The sequence below is a fragment of the Numida meleagris genome, chromosome 1 (assembly GCF_002078875.1).
Source record: "Numida meleagris isolate 19003 breed g44 Domestic line chromosome 1, NumMel1.0, whole genome shotgun sequence".
In the NCBI taxonomy this organism is placed as follows: Eukaryota; Metazoa; Chordata; class Aves; order Galliformes; family Numididae; genus Numida; species Numida meleagris.
In genome coordinates, this window is record NC_034409.1 from 20,746,913 (window position 1) to 20,768,204 (window position 21,292).

The 21,292-nt window shown below is 45.5% G+C and overlaps 1 protein-coding gene and 1 long non-coding RNA gene across 5 annotated transcripts in view; one reads left to right on the plus strand and one right to left on the minus strand.

Moving 5' to 3' along the window:
• Window positions 1-9,875, minus strand: part of PLXNB2 (plexin B2) — a 253,074-nt gene extending 243,199 nt beyond the window's left edge. For 3 of the 4 annotated variants that reach the window (XM_021384759.1, XM_021384760.1, XM_021384762.1), the window contains exons 1-2: window positions 9,750-9,875; window positions 1,562-1,664 (exon numbers count right to left, since the gene is read on the minus strand). The gene's annotated coding sequence lies outside the window, so the exon portion shown is untranslated. Of the gene's footprint in view, window positions 1-1,561; window positions 1,665-9,355; window positions 9,473-9,749 lie in introns of those variants that run through there. The other variant, XM_021384761.1, reaches the window with a different exon arrangement.
• LOC110392512 lies at window positions 10,120-19,558 on the plus strand. Its single transcript, XR_002434441.1, has 2 exons — window positions 10,120-12,030; window positions 15,849-19,558. It is a non-coding gene; the product is annotated as an uncharacterized LOC110392512 (long non-coding RNA).

Genomic DNA, 21,292 nt, shown 5'->3' on the forward strand with positions numbered 1-21,292 from the left:
AACTCACAAGAGAGCTGCCACCAGTGCCTCCATATCACTGACTGATGGTCTGTGCATGCTGCTAACCCACTTGGTAGAGAAATGCTCCCCCTGTGCCAAGCCATCTCATGGGTACGGAGAGCCTGAAGTGAAAGTGCTCTGCAGAAGGCTCTGCTTGAGCCAGGAAATCTGAGTATGCAGGTCTCCTTTTGCATAGAGGCTTTTGGGGAGAGGAGCAGGACAGACAACAGAGCTAGCAGGTCTTCATCCTTCCTGGTCAAGTAAGAACACTCTGGCATCCATTTGCTGTACTTACATGTTAAAACAAAATACTCAGATTAAATTGGATTTTTCACCTTGGGATTCTGCAAAATTCCTCAAAAAGCACCAGTGGGAAAAAAAAAAAAAAAGACAACTGAGATTATTTGCTAAACACGAAACAAAACCAGAAGTCATAGAGTCACCGGTCAAGAGACCTACAAGACTCCACTGCAAACAGCAGATCATATACATGGCACTCTGGCACCAAAAGCAGCTACACTCAAAGCAGCCCAGACTTCGTGTATGCTAGCAAACAGGCCTGCTTCGTCTGGCAAATACTATTAGCATAGTGTAGGAGTTTTAGAGTGAGACACAGCAGCAAACAACATGACCTTGTCACATTACCGTACATGAAAGATGTGGGCAAAATAGAAAAGACTCTGAGAGGGAGGGAAGGGATGCGTGTACGTAATCATGAATTCATGAGCCTCTTCCTCTCCCAACAAGCTTAGTAATAATGTACAGAGAAGTCCTCAGTGCTACTTCATGAAAAAGCTCCAAACTTCTGACGCTGCTAAATTCTCTTCTGATATCAGAGCTCTCGTTCAAGTATAATTTGAGTAGACTAATTATGCCACAGACAACAGAAAACACACACTGCCTCTTCAGATTATCAGTAGGAGAAAATAGCATGAAGAGTTTAGTTTCAAGGATGCTGTTTACATTTCTAAAATGTACTTATTTACTTCACAGGCCCAAGGATCGAAATGAACAGATAATACCTAATTGCTACAACTGGGAAAAGTAAATTGGGAAGTTCTCGCTAAGCACACCTGCACACAATAATTTGAAGAGCAGCAGTACAAGCAATGCAGATTGTCAAAGTGCAATTAGACAAGTGGAAAGTGTTACTCTGAGCAATTGAGATACTATGTTTTGATAACTAAGTTACCTTGGAGATGACTCACATGCAGAAGTTGCTTAATGTCATTTACACTATAGGTCCAGGAGGTACAAAAATACGCATAAAAATCACTATGAAATCAGAGAGCATCAATCAGGACTGTAAAGTAAATACATTCTCCTGGCAGATTATTAAACTTAATTTGAGGCCACATTTCAACCTAAAGCCAAAGCAAATAAATCCCCCCATGGCCATCTCTTCTCTTGACACACCCAACCAACCACACTGCGGAGCTCTACAAGAGGACCTCCTCTTCCTCAAGTGAGCAACACACCACTTTGGAAGGAGAAAGAGTAGTTAAAAAAAAAAAACAAAACAAAATCAAAAAATGTCAATCCAAGCAAATCCTTAGCCCACCTGAGCAGCAAGACCACCACTAGTGAGAGGGAGCTCTAGTGCCTCAGGCTTCTGTGCAAATAGCTGCCAGGAGAAAGTGCCTTTTGACGTGTACTTGTTCCTGCTGAGAGAGACAAAGAAAAAATACTTCAGTTAAAATATAAGACAAAGGACTGGACAACATGCACAATGGAAAAGAAATCACTTGCTCAGTGGATTTCTTAGTATGCTAAGCAAAAAAGCATTTTGTAACTGGCACCTCAAGAATATGAGGAATTTTCCAACATATCATTTGTATAAACGCAAAAGGGGGAAGAGTAAATAAAGCAGGTGAAATCTATTGATTTCACACTGAATTCAGCAAGTGAAGACTTAACAATGTGTCAACAAACATCAAATCAACCAGATTTTAAGAACAGAATATAAGAAATACATGCCAAATAGATTAAAAAGCAGTTAAATTAAAGATCTCAAAGTTGTCATTGCTGAATAACATCACAATGCAACTGTAATACTCCTTGTGCAGTTAACAGAGAATGGAATTATGCTCTATATCACTTATTAGTTTTATTAGCTGCCTGGAAATAAGCACATCCTCGGCAATAAAATTAATGGATTACATGGTTTAGTAGCATGGTAAATAACAATAGAAAGGATATCACACAGAGTTATCTCAATAATTTGTCAAGCTGAGCTCATTTCAGCCAAAACAGTCTTAAGACATCTGAATGCAGGTGTATCTATCTAGTAACAAGGAATGCAAGTAGGTTTGCAAATCAGAGGACCGTGAAGCTAAGAAGCAAGGAAACCAAAAAGGATGGAGAGGTCCTCATAGACACATAACCAAGCATCACAATAGGAATTCCTGTTGTTATTAAAGAGGCTAATATGGTTGATGGATGCACAGATACAAAAATAAATAGAAACACTGAATGGGGTAGGACAGTGTGTAGCAACAATGAGCAACATGGAAACACTACACCCAGTCCCATGGCTGATGCTCAAAAAAAAAAAAAAAAAAGACATTGAACAACAAACCCAGAACAATATTGCTCTGCATTTTCAGTAGCGTTATTGAACACTGGATCAAATGCACAATGGACTGTGAAATGCCTGCAGACCTTCCCACAGCTAAATGTCAAAAGAAGAGTCCATCTGTTAATGAACACTAAAGGCATCTCTCTGCAGTAAGCAAATGCGTACCAGTGCTGTGGGGTTGCCAACATAAGGAAAATCTTTTGGGTTTTCAACCCAACAGTTTGGGTGGGCAGGAGGAGGCAACACCTGGAGTACACAGCAGATACATGTTCCTCGCTCACAAAGTCAGCTGTGCAGCTGTAGTTACTGACTCTTGAAAAACTTCTTCAGAGTGCTCACAAGGACACTTCGTGTATGAGTAAAAGCCACTGACATATAAGCTATATCTTCATGTAGCATGTTTGGGAGGGAAAAAAAAAAATAACCAAGAAGCAGCCAGTTTTGGTTGGTTTCCTAGGTTTGCAACTTGTGTCCTGCAGAGCTCTGTTTCTGCCTTGTGATCACATCTAGCACTTGCATGGGCTGTCAGTTAATTCAGGAGGGAAAAAATTTCCATTGCTGATGATCTGAATCAAAATTGTACACAAAATCTTTTTTTTATATAACATTTTTTTTCTTTTTAAATAGTTATCACTCCCACCAGGCTAGAAATAGAATCATAGAATGGCTTGGGTTGAAAGGGACATTAGAGACCATCCAGTTCCAACCTCCTGCCATGGGCAGGCTGCCACCCCCCAGCTCAGGCTGCCCAGGGCCCCATCCAACCTGGCCTTGAGCACCTCCAGGGATGGGGCACCCACAGCTTCCATGGACAACCTGCTCCCAGTGCCTCACCACTCTCTGAGTAAAAAATTTCCTCCAACATGTAACTTAAATCTCCCCTCTTTTAGTTTAAAGCCATTCCCCCCTCTCCTATCACTTTCAGACCACATAAAAAGATGGTGTCCCTCCTGCTTATAAGCTCCCTTCAAGTACTGGAAGGCCTCAATGAGGTCTCACCAGAGCCTTCTCTTCTCCAGGCTTCTTCAAGCCCAGCTCCCTCAGTCTTCCTTCCTAGGAGAGGTGCTCCAGCCCTCTGATCACTTTTGTGTACCTCCTCTGGACCCACTCCAGCAGCTCTATGTCTTTCATGAAGAGGTTAAATTATTGCTTTTTTTTTTTTTTACCTTAAAATTAAACAGGCACACTTCAAAGTCTCAACCAATTTGTCTCATAGTGATTAAATGAAGATAACATACGAGTTCAACATGTCACACCAACATATTAATGAATGACAAATTAATGGTCTTCTCATGTATTTAAGAGAGATACAACATATATTGGACTACCAGTTGCAATACACACAACCAGAATCCTTAAAGAGAAAGGGCAGACTAAGTAACTATGGCAAGCTGAAGGAAACTGTAGCCTACTACTGTGAGCCAAGTGCTACATATCTTCAGGAAAGTAACTTTTATTTGCAGTATGCATGGCTACATCCAAGAAAAAGTTGACTAAAGTGCCCCTTCTGATTCAGGGAAAATAGAGAGAACTCTGGGAGATCTCACCTTGCATTTCAGTGGCACTTGTTTTACCAAATCAATGTATTTCATTTTTTTCTGTCCTTAACTTTCCTCCTCTGGCTGAAGACACTTGAATAATAATTATTTTCCTACATGGATTAAATAATTGGTCCTCAATTCTGAATGGTGACACAACTAGGAATGTAGATGCTGCACCTTCTTTATATATAAGTAAGTGTACATATAGGTACATACATCTGTCAGAAAGAGGTACCATCTCTTCTTAAGCCATATAGAAACCGCAGGGAAACAGACATGAGGAACATACTGGAATTTCTATATATTTAAAACACAGCCAGTTAGTATAGCCAGAAGGTTAAGCTTGAAATGTGAGACTTTATTTCTATGTCACTTCTCCAGGAGGCTTGGGAGACTCAGCTATCACCCTAACGATCTCTAGACACAGGAAGATTAGTGTTGGGTTTATGAGAGCTCCCTTCAAACTGAGCTGACATGTGGAACTAATCCAGCTTAACTAGAAAGATGATAGCCACATCTATTCAGCAATAAGCATCAACTTATCTTTTTCTAAAAGATGCAAGTTCTCTAACAATTAAGCTTAACTGCTAAAAATCACAAGGATTTTATTAAAAAACAAACAAACAAACAAAAACAACACTCCTGCTGATCACTGACAGTTCCTATGTACTTCACCTAGCAGAGCGCTCTTGATGGGTCTACCAAAGGACAGGAAGGACAGCTTGAGTGGCAAAGTTTCTCCACTTCTTTCTGGCTTGTTGTAGGATTGAGAAGGATTTAATACACTTTAAATAGAAAGAAAGAGATGACATATCTATAGCTTAAAGTGATGGCTGCCAAGCAACACAAAATCCATTCACTACATATGACCAAAAAGCATCTACTCTTTACTTGTGGCCCTAAATTAGCTGTATCAGTTACTGAGAAAAGCCAGCAAAGCAGTAGAAATAAGGCTATAATTAGATAACCAACTTTTTGAGGACACACTTCGACTGAATAAACCAAAATTCCTATTTGTAGTTCTTTCCAGCACCGCCAAGCTGTTTGTCCATGGGCAGAAGGTGGAAGAGGCCATATCTAGAGCCAGCCCAGAAGGCAGAAGCTCAGCAGCTAACCACAGAGGTGGAGCACAGTCAGAAGTGCAGCACAGTCAGAAGTGCCTTGGAAGGTGCCGGGTGGACTCTGTCCTCTGGTGACTGTGAGGGAACTCGGCATGGAGCTAATCATCAAGCTGCCCCGGCGCCAGCGCTGCTCACAGAAGCTAGATTTTAGAGAGAAACCAAACAACCCAAGGAGCACGTGGTGGTGGCCACAGCTGTGCTGACACATTCCTGGGGTTGAACTCTGCCTCGCGCTGTGGCAGCCTGCACCTGGGTGGTTGGCTTTGGCGCTTTTAACTATCGTTGCTGATCTTTGTTAGGTATGGACACTTTGGGGAGTTGTAAGTCTTCCCTCAACCAGCCAAAACAAAAAGAAGCTTAGTGAGATCCAAAAGCTATCTATTCCTAAAGACTTAGCCACGGAGACAGAAACCAAGAAATGCTCGATTTTAACAGATAACCATGACTATCTGCCTAAGGACAACAAGGCCCAACCCCCCAGACCTTGGGTGAGTGTGTGTCCACAGCCTCCTCCATCCATTGCCTTCTTTAGAGCCTCCCCAGGCACAGACTCCACAGCCTCTTTCTAAAGCCAAATCTGAGCAGTTTTCTAGACAGGGAGCTTCTCTGTAACACTAAGCCACTGATGGGTACATAAAATGACCATCTTCAACTTCTTATTTCTTCATTTCCTTATTTCCACTTTGTCTACGCGAGTTTTGACCAAGCAAGGAGTAGGAGGTTAAAGCATTTACTGTCTAAATATTGCATTTCTAAAAGAGACACTCTCTAAATGCCTTACTCAAGTCATGCGTGTGGTTGGTTTTTTTTGTTTGTTTTTAATGAGAATTAAGAGACAAATACAAAATCCAAGCTGGCCCCATATTTAAACAAAACTCTTGAAGTGATACTTGACTAATTCTAGTTGCACCTGGCTTTATTACAGCTAATGATGGCTTTATATTTTTTTAAATTCTAATGCAAACCATCTAAACGGAAGAGGATCCCCTCTCCCTATAAACTGAGGTTCCCATAGTGATTGAGAAAGCCTGCAAGAAAAGGCAAAATAGATATCCACTACTGAGTTGAAAAGACAAAGGTAAAAAAGTAGAAGGAATGCCTCATTAGAGTTGTTTGTTTACCTAATTCAATTTTTAATTGTTTAGACTCTCATCTCACTAAGAGGTGCTAACTTTACTTAAAGAAGGACCTACAGTTTTTATTTGCATAAATCAAGTACGTTTAATGAAGTGCACATTAGCTCATCATCACATTGGTTCTGATGAGCGACAATGCCAAGCTATTTTGGGGAATATTCATTATATGTCTACAGAACAGTCTGACTGGAGGAAAGTGAGAACAAAATGACAGTAAAAGAACGGCAGCAATTACTTTACTAGCAGTTAACATTGCCATTAACTGCTTGCTGGCAAGAGTTTAAAGTTGCAAACCCTAATTTAAGCTTGTTACCTTAATTTTACAGTTGTAATTCAATAGTCAGAATGTGGCACTGGTGTAATAAATATCTTCATTCAGCGCTTCATACAATAAATATTTTAAAACTGAATGAAAACTTTCAAAATCTAGGTGTTACAGAAATATAAATGATTAGTATCATGTCATCGTTAAAAAAAAATATGTATATACATATGTACAAAGCAGTCTCCTCAAAAACAAGCCGGAATTCAAACATGTTAGCAACAAGTCACTGGTATTTTTGTTATTCACAGGCATTCACGAAGAGATCCCCCTTCAAACGTACATTTGTATTCGGGGAGCTTATGCACCCATGGCAAACAGCCCCCAGTTTTGGAAAGCTATTTAAAGCCTGGATGCCACTTCCAATAACATCTGCAGGAAGATTCAGGCAGCAAATAGCTGTGCCCTGAGTGAGGATATTTTACATATACTGATATATGTAGGTTCTTCAGTTAGATGTACAAAGCAAGATTTGGTGAGAAGGAAAAACACACTCTTCTGCTAATTTCCAGAATCCATGCGAGAGGAAGGATGGAAAGAGGAAGGCTGCTCACTGCTACCTTCTGAAACCCAGAAAGGTGAGTGCCATGATGGCCACACAGCCCCCCTCTAGCACAGAGCTGCCTCCTGCCGCCGGTACCCAGGGGGATCAATAGGAAGGTAGCTTGGCTGAGTCACATTTTTGAGGGAAAACACCATTTCTAAAGAACGTGAGCGCCGCTGGGCTCCGATTCTTGATCACACCCGATTTAGCTGACCCCAGATGTCTGCCTTGTCCCTCTGCCAGCATGGAGACGAGCAGGAGACTCATGCTACCGGACTTCCCCACATTAAGCTCTAGCATGAACAGCCATAAAGCGCAGCTTACATTCATGTGCCAGGCTGTAAACTCTGGCACATTCGAGCTCCAATAGGAAACAAGGCTGGATGGCAAAGTAACCTCTGGCAAAAGGACAGGATGAACAGCTGGATGCTTCAGCTCCTGGAGCACAAGTCAGAGTCACAAGTGTAGTTATTATGCCATCCTTCCCACGTTGTCAGCAATCCAGGAGGATCAGAGAAACCAGGTTAACGAAACTGTTATAGCTGCTTATCAAGAGCATCCAAAGCTTCAGGTGCATATTTGGGCTTCACTTTACTGCTAAAAGCAGCATCAAGTTTTGCTGCATCGACACCAGCTTTGTGCAGTTATATCAGATCACTGTAAAAGCATTTTTAAAAGATAAGTTTCTACTTTGCCTTCAGTCGGACTCGGTTCCCACCAGGCTTGGGAACCACAAGTATTCAAGGCAGCGGGGACAAGCCACGCCAGGCTCGGAAGCAGACTTCCTCCCTTTTGTTTTGGCTGGAAGCATGCTCTGTTCTGGCCTTTCCACGGCAGGCGGCAGCCCCCGCACCAGAGCATGCGGGATCTGCGCGACCCAGGAGGATGGGTACAGAGCTCCGAGCTCGCTCCTCGGAGCACAAGGAACGGGTCGCCCAGCTGCTTTGCCCACAGCCGGTATGCAGCCCTGCTCCCACAAAGCCGGTTACATACTGCAAGGTTTGGAAAGGCAGGAGAGAGAATTTCCACACTTTGGCTCTGACACCCCTAGAAAAGGAAAGCTCGAGGTGATGCCAGGTACATGCCAGCAGCCCATTATTTACCGACCCCAGCTTCCTTCTAGATTCCATTGTAATGAGAACATAAATAGCAGAACAAGCACATATCGCTCTTGAATGAATTACCTATTGAGAGTTCCCTCTGGTGTTCAATAAGTTAATCATCACATTCAAGGTAACAACGTTAGCTACAAAAGCACCAAGTTCCTCCACAAACAAGTTTTCATTCCATGGCGAGCGCAGCAATAGGGATGGGACCACAGCCTTGAAACCGATAACAAAGGCGATGCTATTCCCAATTGAGCACCAAAAACTTACGGATTCTTCTCTGTATATTCACCCCGGGTCTGACTAAGGCAGGAAGAACCCCGGTTATTTATTGCCGGTGCCTTCTGTCTCCGGGTGGCACCGCCACTGCAGCCTCCCAGAAGACAAAGTCACACGCGCAGGTACAGCCCATCTCAACAGGGAACGGCAGAGGTGTTCCGCACTGCCCCAATAACTATGCTTTGAGTCACGACTGTTTCGGGCTGCCACTTTCGTTCGCCAGCACGAACCAGGAGCGAAGTACAGCATATCTAATTAACAGTTTGGAAAGAAAGTTTAAAGCCGCCTCCGCAAGGAGACACAAACAAAACCCAGCTGAGCTCCCGAGCCGGAGCCGGCGGGGCGAGAGGCGGAACGCGGGGCCGGGGCCGCACAGCACCGAGCGGGCGGCGAACCCGGGGCCGCCCGGCACCGGGCGTTGCGAAACCCGGGCAGAGAGCGGGTGCTCTGCGGGCACCGGGGCAGCCGCAGCCGGCAGCAGGGGGCCGCAACGCCTGCGCGGCGGCGGAGGAACCGCGCCGGGAGCGCGGAGCCGTAGTTCGGGAGCCCCGTAACCAACCCCAGCCGGGGCGCGGGCAGCGCCGGCCCCGTCGCCGCTCGTCCCTCCGCCCTGCCCGCGGCGGGGAAGGGGGAAGTCGCGGCGCCCGCGATCGGCGGCTGCAGGCGGGGGCAGAACGGGCAGCTCGCTCCCGGCCCGGCGCGCAGCGGGACGGAAGAGGCTGCGTTACCTTCAACAGGTGCAGGCGCCGGCGGAGGCAGCCCGCGGCGCGGACCCTCGGAGCGGAGGCGGCTCCCGGCAGCCCGGGGCGGGCGGCGGCGCTGGGCGGAGGCGCTCCGGCAGTCCCCCGGCGGCCGCCCCTGCTCCCGGCGAGCCCCACCGCCGCCTCGCCAGAGTCAGCGCGGAGGCGGCAGCGGCCACCTCGGAGAGAGAAGGGAAGGAGGGGAGAGAGAGAGACAGGGAGAGGAAGAGGGAGGGAGGGAGGGGAGGCAGCGAGAGAGCAGAGAGAAGCGCCCCGAGAGGGATCAATCGATCGTCACATGGCGGTCGCGATCCGCCGCCGCCCCCCGACAGCCGGAGCCTACGGCGGGGAGCCGGAGAAAAGCTGCGAGGAGGGGACACACCTGTAGGCGCAGCACATATCCGCTGTGAGCACAATGCGAGACAGGAAACTGAAAAAACAGCCCAGGGAAGGAGAGAGGCTCCCGTTCGTCCCTCCTTCCCTCGTTCCCTCCCTCCCTCTCTCCGTCCTCCTCCTCCTCCTCCTCCTCCTGCTCTCTCCACCCCCTGCCCCTGGTCAGGCTCCGCTGTCTCCTGCAGGCAGAACCAGGCGGAGGGCCGGCAGGAGGAAGCAGCCGCACTTTCTCCCTTTCCCTTCCCCTCTTCGCATTGTTCCGCCCGCCGGCCAGGCGCGCCCAGGGGGCTCCCCCGCGGGGCCGGGAGCCGCCGGGAGCCCCGAGCCGGGGCCGAGCGCAGCGCTGCGGGGAGCCGGGGCCGGGCCGGGGCCGCCGCTCCAGCGCCGGGAGGCGAGCGCCGGGCTGCCGTGGGGCCGGGAGCGGGGCAGTCGTCCTGCCGGGGCCGCGCCTGGCGGTGGGGCTGCGGGGCTCTCCTTGCTTTTCCGTGGTTAAAAGCCTTGGGGTGAGCGGCGCGTTCCGGCGCTGTGTTGGAGAAGCTGCTGACTGTGTAGGAACAGTAATTGCCGCCTCTCGTCCTCAGAGCAGGGAGAGCTGCTGCGGGGCTCCGGAGTTCGTTCCTCTCCCTGTCCCGTCGTTGGGAGCCCGGCGTGTGTCACAGGCAACATCTGTAGTGAACTGAAAGTACCACGGGTTTATCCCGCTCAGGTAAACTCTATGTGACCACAGTTTCCGAAGGTCTTTTCTCCCTGTTAGGCACTTCTCCTTTCTTCCCCCAGAAACGAACAAACAAGAGCCTGTGTGTAAGCTCATTGCTTCATTGCTTCAGCATCAGGATCTGCTCTGCACTCAGCTGTCAAGTTTGTCTTGACTTTAAGTAACGTAGGGATGGTCTACTGTAAAAGAGGGATGCTTCAGGAGAATGGCTCACATGAGCTTCAGGTAATTGTTTGGACTTGGCTGATGGCTTTCCATCGGTCAGACACGGAGCAAGGCGGTGCAGGGAGTAATTAATGAGCTGCTGTTGGCTCTCGGAGCGCAGCCTCATTAAATGCTGTGTGCATTGGACTTCCTGTTGAAATAACAGGAGCAAGCTGGTCAGAGCTTCTCAAATGGTATGTGGGAAGTTGCTGAGAAGTTGTCATCGCATCTCAGAACAGCTCCCAGGGTAGAAAGCAGCAGGCTTCTGGAGGAGATACTAACAGGGGCGGTGCTCTGTTACAGCAGGGTGAGACCGTCCGGCTGCTGTGGTGCTCTGCCCACGTTGTACTCAGAGGCTGGGTCCTGCCAGCCCAGCCCAGCTTTTTGCCAGGCTCCAGAATGCCCTGGGCCCTGAGCCCTGCTTGTTGGCCTTCCTGCTCCTTGCCTGGTGGGCTGAGCCACCATAAGGCGAGAAGGAACAGCTCTGGCATCCTGGTGGAGCATTTCAGAAGGTCTGGGTCCTTCACTTGCTACTTCTTTTCTTCCTGGAAGAAAGCAGGGGAGTCTGAACAGGAGGGAGATGGGACCTCCTAAGGAAAACTGGGTTAGTTGCGTCCTACAAGCCCTGGGAGGGATCCAGGATGAAGGAACTTGTGGGCTGCAAATGGGCTTGGTAAGACCTCACTTTCCAGGCTGCTTTTTCAATGTCTGGGCTTATGGCCAGGCTGTGCCCAAACTTTTGGCAGCATGCCCTGGCATTACCGGCCAGGCAGCTCTCCATACACCCTGGCTGTGGCTCCCTGCCTCCCAGCACACTCTGCCCCTGGGCCTTGGCTGGAACCCCTGCCGCCTGCCCCCACCCTGCCCTCTACAGACCCCCGCACTCTGCTCCCTGCTCAGGGCAGTCCCACACCTGCCACCTCCGCTGGCTGCAGCCCGTGTTGCTCTGCCTTGTGGTGGGGCTCCCCAGGCCCAACCTAGGCCTCAGCCCCCTCCCGGCGCTCCGCATGGCTCCCTCTGGTTGGAATGCTTCCCTGTGGCTGCTGTTGGCTGTGTTTCTCAGAAACATGCCTGTGGACACACATGGACAGAGCAGCAGTGACAGTTTATTTAATTCGGGAGAGGAGCTGGTGAAGTGAAGCTGTGCTAAATCCTCGGCCCATCCGTAGTGATTACGTACTGTGCGTTCGACCTCACTTGGTGTGACAGGGATTATAAAGCTGAGTTCGAGGTGGCCACGCAGCATCCCATCCCAGGGCGCTGTCTCCTTTGCTCAGCCTCCGTACCTTACTTTTCTGCAGGGCACATGCGGCAGTGCTACAGCAGCAGCGTGGCCCACACTTCCTCACAGGTATGTGCAGCAGGACTTCTGTTATCTTGAAATGAAGCGGTGTGGCATCACTTGGAGCTGGGCCTGTATGTGAAGGAGCGGAGTGTTCACAGAACGGTCGTTTGCCTCTGGAGGCAGCACGCTGTCCCCTTGCTCCGCAGCCAGGCACGTAGCTTGCTCAGTTCCCTGAGTGTATGGTACAGGGAGTAACTCCCCAGTCAGCCCAGAAACAACTGCGCAAGAAAAATGGCTATTTGCTGCTGAAGAACTGTTCCACCCTCTCCCCACTTATCACATCTCACTGAAAAAAAAATCAAATCAAAGCCTAAACACATAAATGCTTAGAAAATAGCAACGAGTAAGTGACTGAAGGATTAACAGCTTCCCAGCATCTTGGCAATCTTAACTATCGGCGGCACTTACAGATACACAGACAGGGCACAGACCAAGGAGGAAAGCCCTGCCTTGTCACTCTCCTTTGTAAGGACAGAGATAACCGGGCTGCATGTGAATAGGACACCAGTCCAGATTCCAGTTTCCTATTTATTTTCTCCCTCTGTGCTCCCTCTTTCTCTCCTCACCTTGTTATCGCCCATTGGTTGTTACGCATATCCTTCTGTTTTTCCTCTGCCTGTTGTTATCCTTTATGCTGGATGCACTGTCTGTGCCTCTTTCCCACTTCCTTTCCCAGCAGTGTCACTTCTCAGTATTATCTGAGGCACAGCCATACACAGTACCATTTGTAGTGCCAAGACCTTCAAGGCCCATAAAAAGAGCAGGATTTCCACCTGTCGTTATTAAAAACACCTTGCTCTCAAGCAGCGGGACTGTTGAAGCCCGGTTCCCTGTGGCTTCGCGTCTGACTCGCTCGTTGTCGTAACCTTGTCTCCTGTGTCTCCTTCCTGTCCTGTGTGACATCTCTGCTTGGTGGCAGGAGGGACCAGGGCAGCGTGCATGCTGCCCAGCACAGCTGTCAACAGCTGCATTCCTTCCCCGTTTCCCTGCTGGAAATCGAATTTGAATCACTGGTACTCTGACTCTATGAAACTTAATTATGTGTGAGACTTGTACTTCATTTATGCATTTGTTTGCAAGTAGCCAATGTGTTCTGACATTTTTATGAGGGTCTGATGGGCAGATAAACAGCCGGATGATTGATTATTGGCCTTTAGAAAGGAAGGTTGTTGTCTTGTGGCCATGGAGATAACCTAAGAACAACCCAAACTGCTAAAAAAGAACCTCAGATCCTTTAAAGTGATTAAAATTGCACTTTGTGCAGAAAATGTTGGTTGTCTCTCTGTTCCCACGTGTCAGAGTGATATCATTACAGCTGGCCTCAGGATCTTGCTCATCTCAGCTCTCTCGAGAAGATAGGGCAATGGAAAGAAAGGGGAGAGTGTTCCTGCTGATGGAAGCAGCAGTGCAGAAACTGAGATTCAGGGTGGCTTTGCACCTTTGCTATTGCCGTCCTTCATAATAGTTTTGTAATAATGATGGAATGGGAAGAACATGAGAAATAGGACCCTACTTAAATGGTTTAAATCTTTTGATTAAGGTGAAAGCCAGGACTCTACCAGATCCTTTTCACCCTCTGTCTGAGTGCGGGGCAGTCTGACGTCTTCAGTCCTGACAGGGCACTGCTTTGTCTTCCACCATTGACTGAAATGACCCGCATATACATATTTATATGTTCACAGTCCATAAATCATCCTGGGATCTACTTTTTCGGGCTGAGAAGTGCCAGATACATCTAAGATGTTATTATTAGATTTGTGAAATGTCACTGCAAACATTCTGAGTTTCATGCCCTTTGCACTGCAGTGCTGTGGCAGATCAATTTGTATATATTTGCCTATTTCTTGTGGTCGTTGAGTTTTTCAGTGCCCATTTTTCAGCAATCCAGAAAAAGATCTTTAATGGTGAAATAACCTAGAGTTAGTTGTAGGATTTCTTTCATGTTTAAATTTGGTGGTGGACAATATATTAACCACATTGAATGGGTTTTTTTTTTTTTTTTTTTTTTTGGTTTCTAACCAGCCCTCACTCAGTACAATTGTTTACCCCTGTGCAAAATGTTACCCAGCCAGAATTTTGCTTTTGTTTAATTTAGCAGACATTTTGCATATACTTTGCTACAGATATAAATTACTGCAGAAAGGTATGAGATAGAAGAACAGCAGACCCTGGATAGGATTTCGATGTGGAATCTGCAGAATGCCTTATATGGATGTGTGCAATGTGTATATGCATGTGCAAAACTATTAAAAGTATCGGTTTTCGCAGTGAGAACTTGACATCCTGACACAGCCCTGGTTATACCAGATTGCGTGTGAGCCCAGCTAGGAGATCCTTGGATAATGAAGAGGTTCATATGGGCGATGCTTGTATTTTTTTAATGCTACCTTGAATTTTCAGAGGAATTCATCTTAAAAAAAAGAAAAAGATGGTAAGAAATTTCAGCAGAAAATTTAGTCTTGCAGCCAAGTGCTGCTAAAATGAAAATGAATGCAAAATGCTGAATGCTGAATGATATTTAGCCCCGCCTTTTCTTCTCCTCCTTTATTTGGTGTAAGTAAGTGCTCCCTGTGCATGTGCCCACTCACACATGTATGTATATATGAGCCAGATAGGCCAACATTTCCAACTTCAATGAGGGCAGCTGCCCAGCTACCTCTCAAGGACACTGCTCTGCTGTCACAGTTACCTTTCATCATAACCACAGACTACATGTGATGCTATTGCTATTTCTGCAACTGTTTGGGGGACTGACCATTGGAATTAGCTACCTGTCATGAGTGCTGCTATAAATATCTCTATACTGTGGAAAAAGTAATAGAAACTCATCTACTAATACCTAGTTTTATTAGGAAGGGATAGGCTGTGGGAAGACAATTACTACTAAGCGTTCATGACTACAGCACTCTGTTCAGAAGTGGAAAATCAGAGTTAAGTATTTTATTCTGGAAATAATGCAGCTAATATCCTCAGATAGCAGATAATTAATATTTTCAGAACGTACATTGCAGATTTTTTGTGTTTATAATATTCAAGTGTATCTGGACTGTGGTAGTTAAGTATACAGCTGAAATAGTAGGAATTTAATGTGGTACAACAAAGTTATAGAAGCATTTATCATTTTAAAAGGTTTAGATCAATCAGAATTCATCAATGCCACCTCTGTTAAGATGATAGAAAAATAAAATATTGACTACTAACACAGAGGCTGTATTTTACCATTTTATTCGTAGGAAGATTTCCAAGATAATGTGGGTATTTTAAATGACTAGCTGCGCTTCCATCATGTGATGGCAACTAATCAATAAATCATGTGTCATTGTTGTGGCTCAGCATGTCAAATAGCTGCATTTCAGTGTCCATATTTACAGGTTTTGAGCAATTTTTTTGTTGTTGTTGTACATTTCTAGCTCATTAGGCCTGATTTTAAAAGTGGTTGTTTTCACGTCAATAAAATCGGTGGAAAAATCACATCTTATCTGTTTCTGCCAAATGGAGGAGATGGAATGGGGTAATCAACGAGAAACTTCAGTTACTTAACATTGCTTGCTACCCCATGTGAGTTTACTAAAGCAGTTTTTCCTCACGGGCAATGTGAAAAATAAATACGCTGCATTCTGTGAGACACATCGGACGTTTTGATGCTCCTGGGAGATGGTAAAAGGATGAGTGCTTTCAAAAGCAGCTTTTGGCATGCATAAATCATGAGGTTTGTACTGAGGCCTGGGACATCCAGCTCAGACAATTTTGGTTAGATATCAGCACGAAGATGAACTAATAGTGTTTTGATTGCTCTGCCTGTCTCCATTACTTTTGCCTTCCAGAATTCCAGAACCTCATCACTCTGCCATGAATGAATATTGACCTGTGAACAGGTGAGCCTGCTGATCAGCACACATCCAGACCTGTGATGTGAGGGCGGCGGCAAACAGCTGAAAGAGCATTAATTACTGTCGCAGTCTTCCACTGACACTAACCACATTTTGAGCACCTTTGCTGGTGTGTCCAAATACCTAAAGAAGTGTTCTCAAGGAAGTCACTAGGTTCAGCCTGGACCCAGTCCAGAAGAAAGCAGTGTTTGTCCTCAGAGGGAAATATTACAAAGAACTGGCCAAAACGCACTCACTGTCTCTTGTCTGGAGTAAAAAGCCCTAGCTCATCAGGATATTGCAAAATCTCAATGTCATTCTCTCATCGGTCTCAAAAATGCCTTCTTTCATGTTTTAGTTTATTAGAAGATTAAGTTATTTTCTTCTGGACAATGACTCAGGACATAATAACCCACATGTTTATCACAGCCATGTCAGATAACTGGAACTCACGCTATCTGAAGTGAACTGTGGGGATTTGCGTACGTTTCGGCGAGAACAAAACAGATGCTCTGTCTCCCAGTGGCTCTGGTTTATGTATGTATAGGCAGTGAGTCTGCGCTCATGTTCCTTCCCTGGCTGCAGCATAAGCAAACCTCGGTCTTTACTTCTGAGGAGATTAATCGTTCAGGCCGAGGCTGTATTTCACTCTTAATAATTCTTGTAGAAACTGTGACCCTCTGGAACAAGGCACAACACAGTCTGGCATAAAACTTGCGAGAGCTGAACAACATTCAGCCAACCCAAACCAGCTGTGGAACTGTTTTGCACAGTGGCTCCAGGAAATGGGGAATGTGATCTCTTTTTAGATAGTCCTGAGGTTTCTTTCCCCTTAAGAAAACTGTTACAGCAAAGATACATTTCTGTTCAGACTTCTCTTAAAAATCCACCGTAAAAGCCCTTCTTTAGGCAGAACTTGGGTTTTGAAAGTACCAGAGACATCCCAAAGTTTGTTCTGATATTAATTTTATGTAAAAGATGGTCTGATGCTGCAGCGAGGAATAAGATAGCAGAGCCCACAGTTCACACATGCTTGATGTGAGACGCTCAGCTGGCTTTGTCCCACTGCTGGCCTTGTTGTGTTTCTGGCCTTGTTGCTCTGCTGGCCTTGTCCGTGCTGCTGGCCCTATGGAAGGCCATAATGCCCGGCCACCGCCAGGCTGTGCCCACTTGCCTGGCTCCTTGCATGCACAGGACCTTCTGGCTGTACAAGCCACTCTTGTGCTGCATAGTCTTCCTGTTGGGACTACATCTACAGTGTGATGTGCGTGGCAGTTCACAGGCCCAGAGGGCTGGAGGGGACCTTTGAGTCCTAGGCACAGTATCACCTACACCTGTAGGCAAACTGCGACATGTTTGTCTGCCTTCTGAAAATCTCCAGTGACAGAGGTCCAAGCATTTTACAGACCAAGTACCTGCTGATAGTTGATAACTGTTACTTCAATCCTAGTATCTATCTGAATCTTGCTTATTCCTTGTGCTTTCTAACCAAGGAGCTGAAAATGAGTAGGTTGTTTCTGCCTCCTCACAAAAACCCTCTCTACATATTTGAAGACTGATTATATGTTTTTTTCAGTCTTCATTTCTTTACACTTCTTCTCCATTTAATGTCTCATGGAGGCAGTGCTTGCTAGGTCTCTGATTGTCTTCTGGACCTGCTTCACCCAATAAATGTGTTTTAAAACACCAGCCATGATCCTTCAGCTGAGCCCTTACCAGCAGTGAATAGTGAGGAAAGATCACCTCAGGTGCTCTGAAAGTTGTACTGCTGTTTTATGAAATTTGGAAGTCTGAGCTGAGAGGACTATGGGGAAATTGTGCACTGAAATGGAGGAGAATTGAGCCATGCTGGTGAGAGAAAGGCAAAATCTTGCCATTGATGTTTTTGCTTTTTTAAGTATTGCAGCGCTTCCAGCAAAAGTAAAGCTAGGTATGATTAAATGACCAATGTCAATGTGATAGCACCCTGAAGATGTTTAGTCTTGCTGGAATTGTTGTTTTACATTGAGGCTTTTTTGTTGGTTTTGTTGTTGTTGTTGTCTTCCTGTCTGAGGAGAACAAGCCTATAAAATCAAGTGGTAAAAATAACATATGTTAACTAGTATAGTAAGTGTCTGGAAAGGATAAACTCCACCGTCATTGGAGAAAATAACCAAACATACATGTAGAGTTTGATCCAGACAAAACTACACTCCTTTTACATGATGGAATTAAGCCAAGTTCTGCTTAGCTGCTCCATGCTCAAAGTAAAGGACCCTATGAGTGCAACTGTATCCTAGTGATGTGATTCCTGGAGCAGCCATCTCATACCTGCAGCCTGTGCAGAGGGGCTTGTTAGGAAGCTGTGATCATCCAGACCCGTGCTAAAGCAGCAACTGGGGCTCATAGCCAGCTGCTCCCTTCTCCAAAATCTTCACTCTGTGACTACACTGCATTACCTTTAGTGGCTCTCTCAAGCAGTACTCTCAGCATGGTTCTACCTGGCAGCGAGCACACGAATGCACAGAGTAGCAAATGATGATTAATGAACAGCTTGCCTCTCTGTTACACTCTTCTTTCCCTCACAAGATGTCCTTGATAATTAATACCTCCAGGTGGGGTTTTGCATTATGACTGAGCTACACTTCTCTTTCCATGACCAATGATCCTCTCCCATCCCCTTCTCTGCTGCTGGCCATGTAATCCTCCAGCATCTCTTGGTCCAGCTCTGGCACACATCAGATGCCCTAGTGAGCTTATTTGGGGAACCAGCCATGAGAAAATGACAAGAAAAAGTGGTGTATTGTTTCTGTTTCCCAAATCCAAAACTATATCACTCCTAGAGCTGGTTCATCATGAGGTCAGGATGGTGGTAGCAGCAGCACAAGGGTTAGAATGGGGCTAGGGAGATGGACCATTAGATCAGCTACAGGGTCAGACTTAGCATCCTTGCCTGCTCACCAGGTGTTTCATTTGTGTCATCTTTCCTGGAATCTGTGTTCCGTTAGCAGTACCCAAGATTCAGCTCCTACCTTCCTGCCAAGTTGCAGCTGTCTGCACTTGAAGCAGGAGGGAAATTAAGAATAAGAATACTACCAAAAAAAAAAAAAAAAAAAAAAAAAGACAATTCAATTTTAATTCTTACTTTCTTTAAAGAAAATACTGGGAAGACTTTTTCCTTTTTTCCTTCTTTGATCGTCTATTTTTCTGTAAGAACAACCAGTCCCAGAAGAGGAGTCAGTGATGCAGTAGGAATATTCATATTCAAGCTCTCTCCTTGGCAGCTATTGTGGAGCATGGCAGTGCTGTGTGTGCAAACTTCTGCTGCTCTCCTGCCTCCACCAGTCGCTGGAGAATGGAGGCTGTGGGAGGTCAGCAGAGAGTGGAAACCACAGGACATAAAAGGTGGCCAGAGAATTAGAGCTGACAAGCAGGGGACTTGTAAGAGGCAAAATGTAAAGCTTTATTTCAGTTTTCCTTGTTAGGATGCTGTTAGGCTTCCTACAACAATGACAAACCTGATAGTATCTAAGCAACATTGTATGACCGAGGGCTGAATGAGGCTCTATCAGACATTAGAATCTCTCCCTACTGTTTTACTTCTGATATTCATGAAATCTTGTTCTGCACTTCTACCAGAACAATCATCATTTGAATAAAATAAACAACCAAGCATTTGGCAAATACATTATTTTAATTGTAAATATGGTAACTATTTGGAAATGTTGATATTTTCTGGCAAGAACAGTGCACACATGTAGGCTATTAGTCACCCAACACATTAGATTTGCGTTATATATACTTCTTAAAATAGATTTGCTCAATGTTTAGAACTTTTGTCTTTTTTTATTCAATAAATCTCCCAAACTGGAGCATATGGAGAGGGGAAGAGCATTTTTGACCTCACAGTGGAGTAGCTAGGTGGAACTCCAGTAGATAAGACTGTTAATAGCACTGTGTTCAAAGTGGTTACTACTGAATCATAGCACTGTATTACAAGCATATGTAAAGTATTACTGTAGAGCACATTTAAGTCTAGTTTGGGAAGGAAGGACAGAAGGAAAAGTAACTTAATGTGCTGCATCTACTCCTGAATCCTTTAGCAGTTTTTCTTCTTTAACAAACATACGTTCTTATTTTTACTGTTTTCCTAGGGAAATGTTTTCCTTATTTCCTAATTTCCTAGGGAGATAAGGCTTTTACAATGAGGAGTTTTTATCTGTTCCCCCCAAATAAATTTGGAACCATGAGCCAATATCAGGTTTCATAGATATTAAAGTGCCGGAAATTTTGTAAATCCAGGTAGAAGAAACCCAAATTAGTGTCCTCATCAAGGAAAATGAGATCTCAGTGAGGCTGTTCAGCAACAAATGACTGAACCAGGAGATTTAGGTAGGCTTCAAGTGTAGGAAAAGGTTCCAATGGTGCTGATTGATTTTGTTAACCTTATTATCCTTCTTTCTGCGTGAAATGTGCCTATAAGCAGGAAAGGGACTGTTGTGTGAATTCCACAGGATGAAAGAGAGAAGTTCCTTCATTTTTGTAGCTGCTTTGGTGATTATTCACAACAGTACAGCTGAAAACCAAAGTCTTGATTTTCTCTGACATGTTTTGAGGTACGTAACCTACTGAGAACTTCTGCATGTTTTGTCTTCTCTGGTGGCTGCTACAGAGTGGTTTCAAGTCTTGATCTCACCAGTGTTTTCAGTGTGTTTTAACTCCGTGCATACTGATAGCCCGAATGGGAGTATTTCCGTTGGTTTAAGACAAAGCACATGTGTCAGCGTTGGCAAGGTCAGCTCCCAAGAGCTCAGTGTTTCTCCCAACTAATAAAGCAGCTCTCTTAACACAGGTGAGGCTGAGCTGGGTATGCTGCAGAAGGCTTAATTCACACCGACAGCTCATGTTAACAGCTATGTTTTCACATTGTTTCTTCGGTTTCACATTGTGCTTTGCTGGGTTATGAGTACATTTATAATGGGGCATGTGGACAAATACACGTAAAAGCAATATTCATTGTCTTTCCAAAATGTGCTCTGCAACAGCCCAAACCAGGAAAACAAAGGAGAGATCTTTTTAGGTGTGAAAAAGATATCAATCTGTGCTAGCAGCGGGTTTCAGCAGCCTCTTCTGTCACACTCCTGAGGCCAGGGAAAGGAAGGCTCTTTCTTTCCTCCAAGAAAATTGCCCCCCTAATGTTACTCTCAGGCAGGGTGAGGAGAGTGAAGAGGAAATCAGTATCTCTTCTCTTTTCGTCATTTTGTTGCACTCAAAGCCTGTTAGCAGCCAATGAAAGCAGTTGTGCTTCTGTTGGCTGGCTTCTTTGTGTATTAGGCAGAGGGAAATGACAGGCTGCTGTAAAGGAAGGGCCCTTTTCACCAGAAATATTGAAATCCCCTTATCGTGGCCCTGAACAAGCA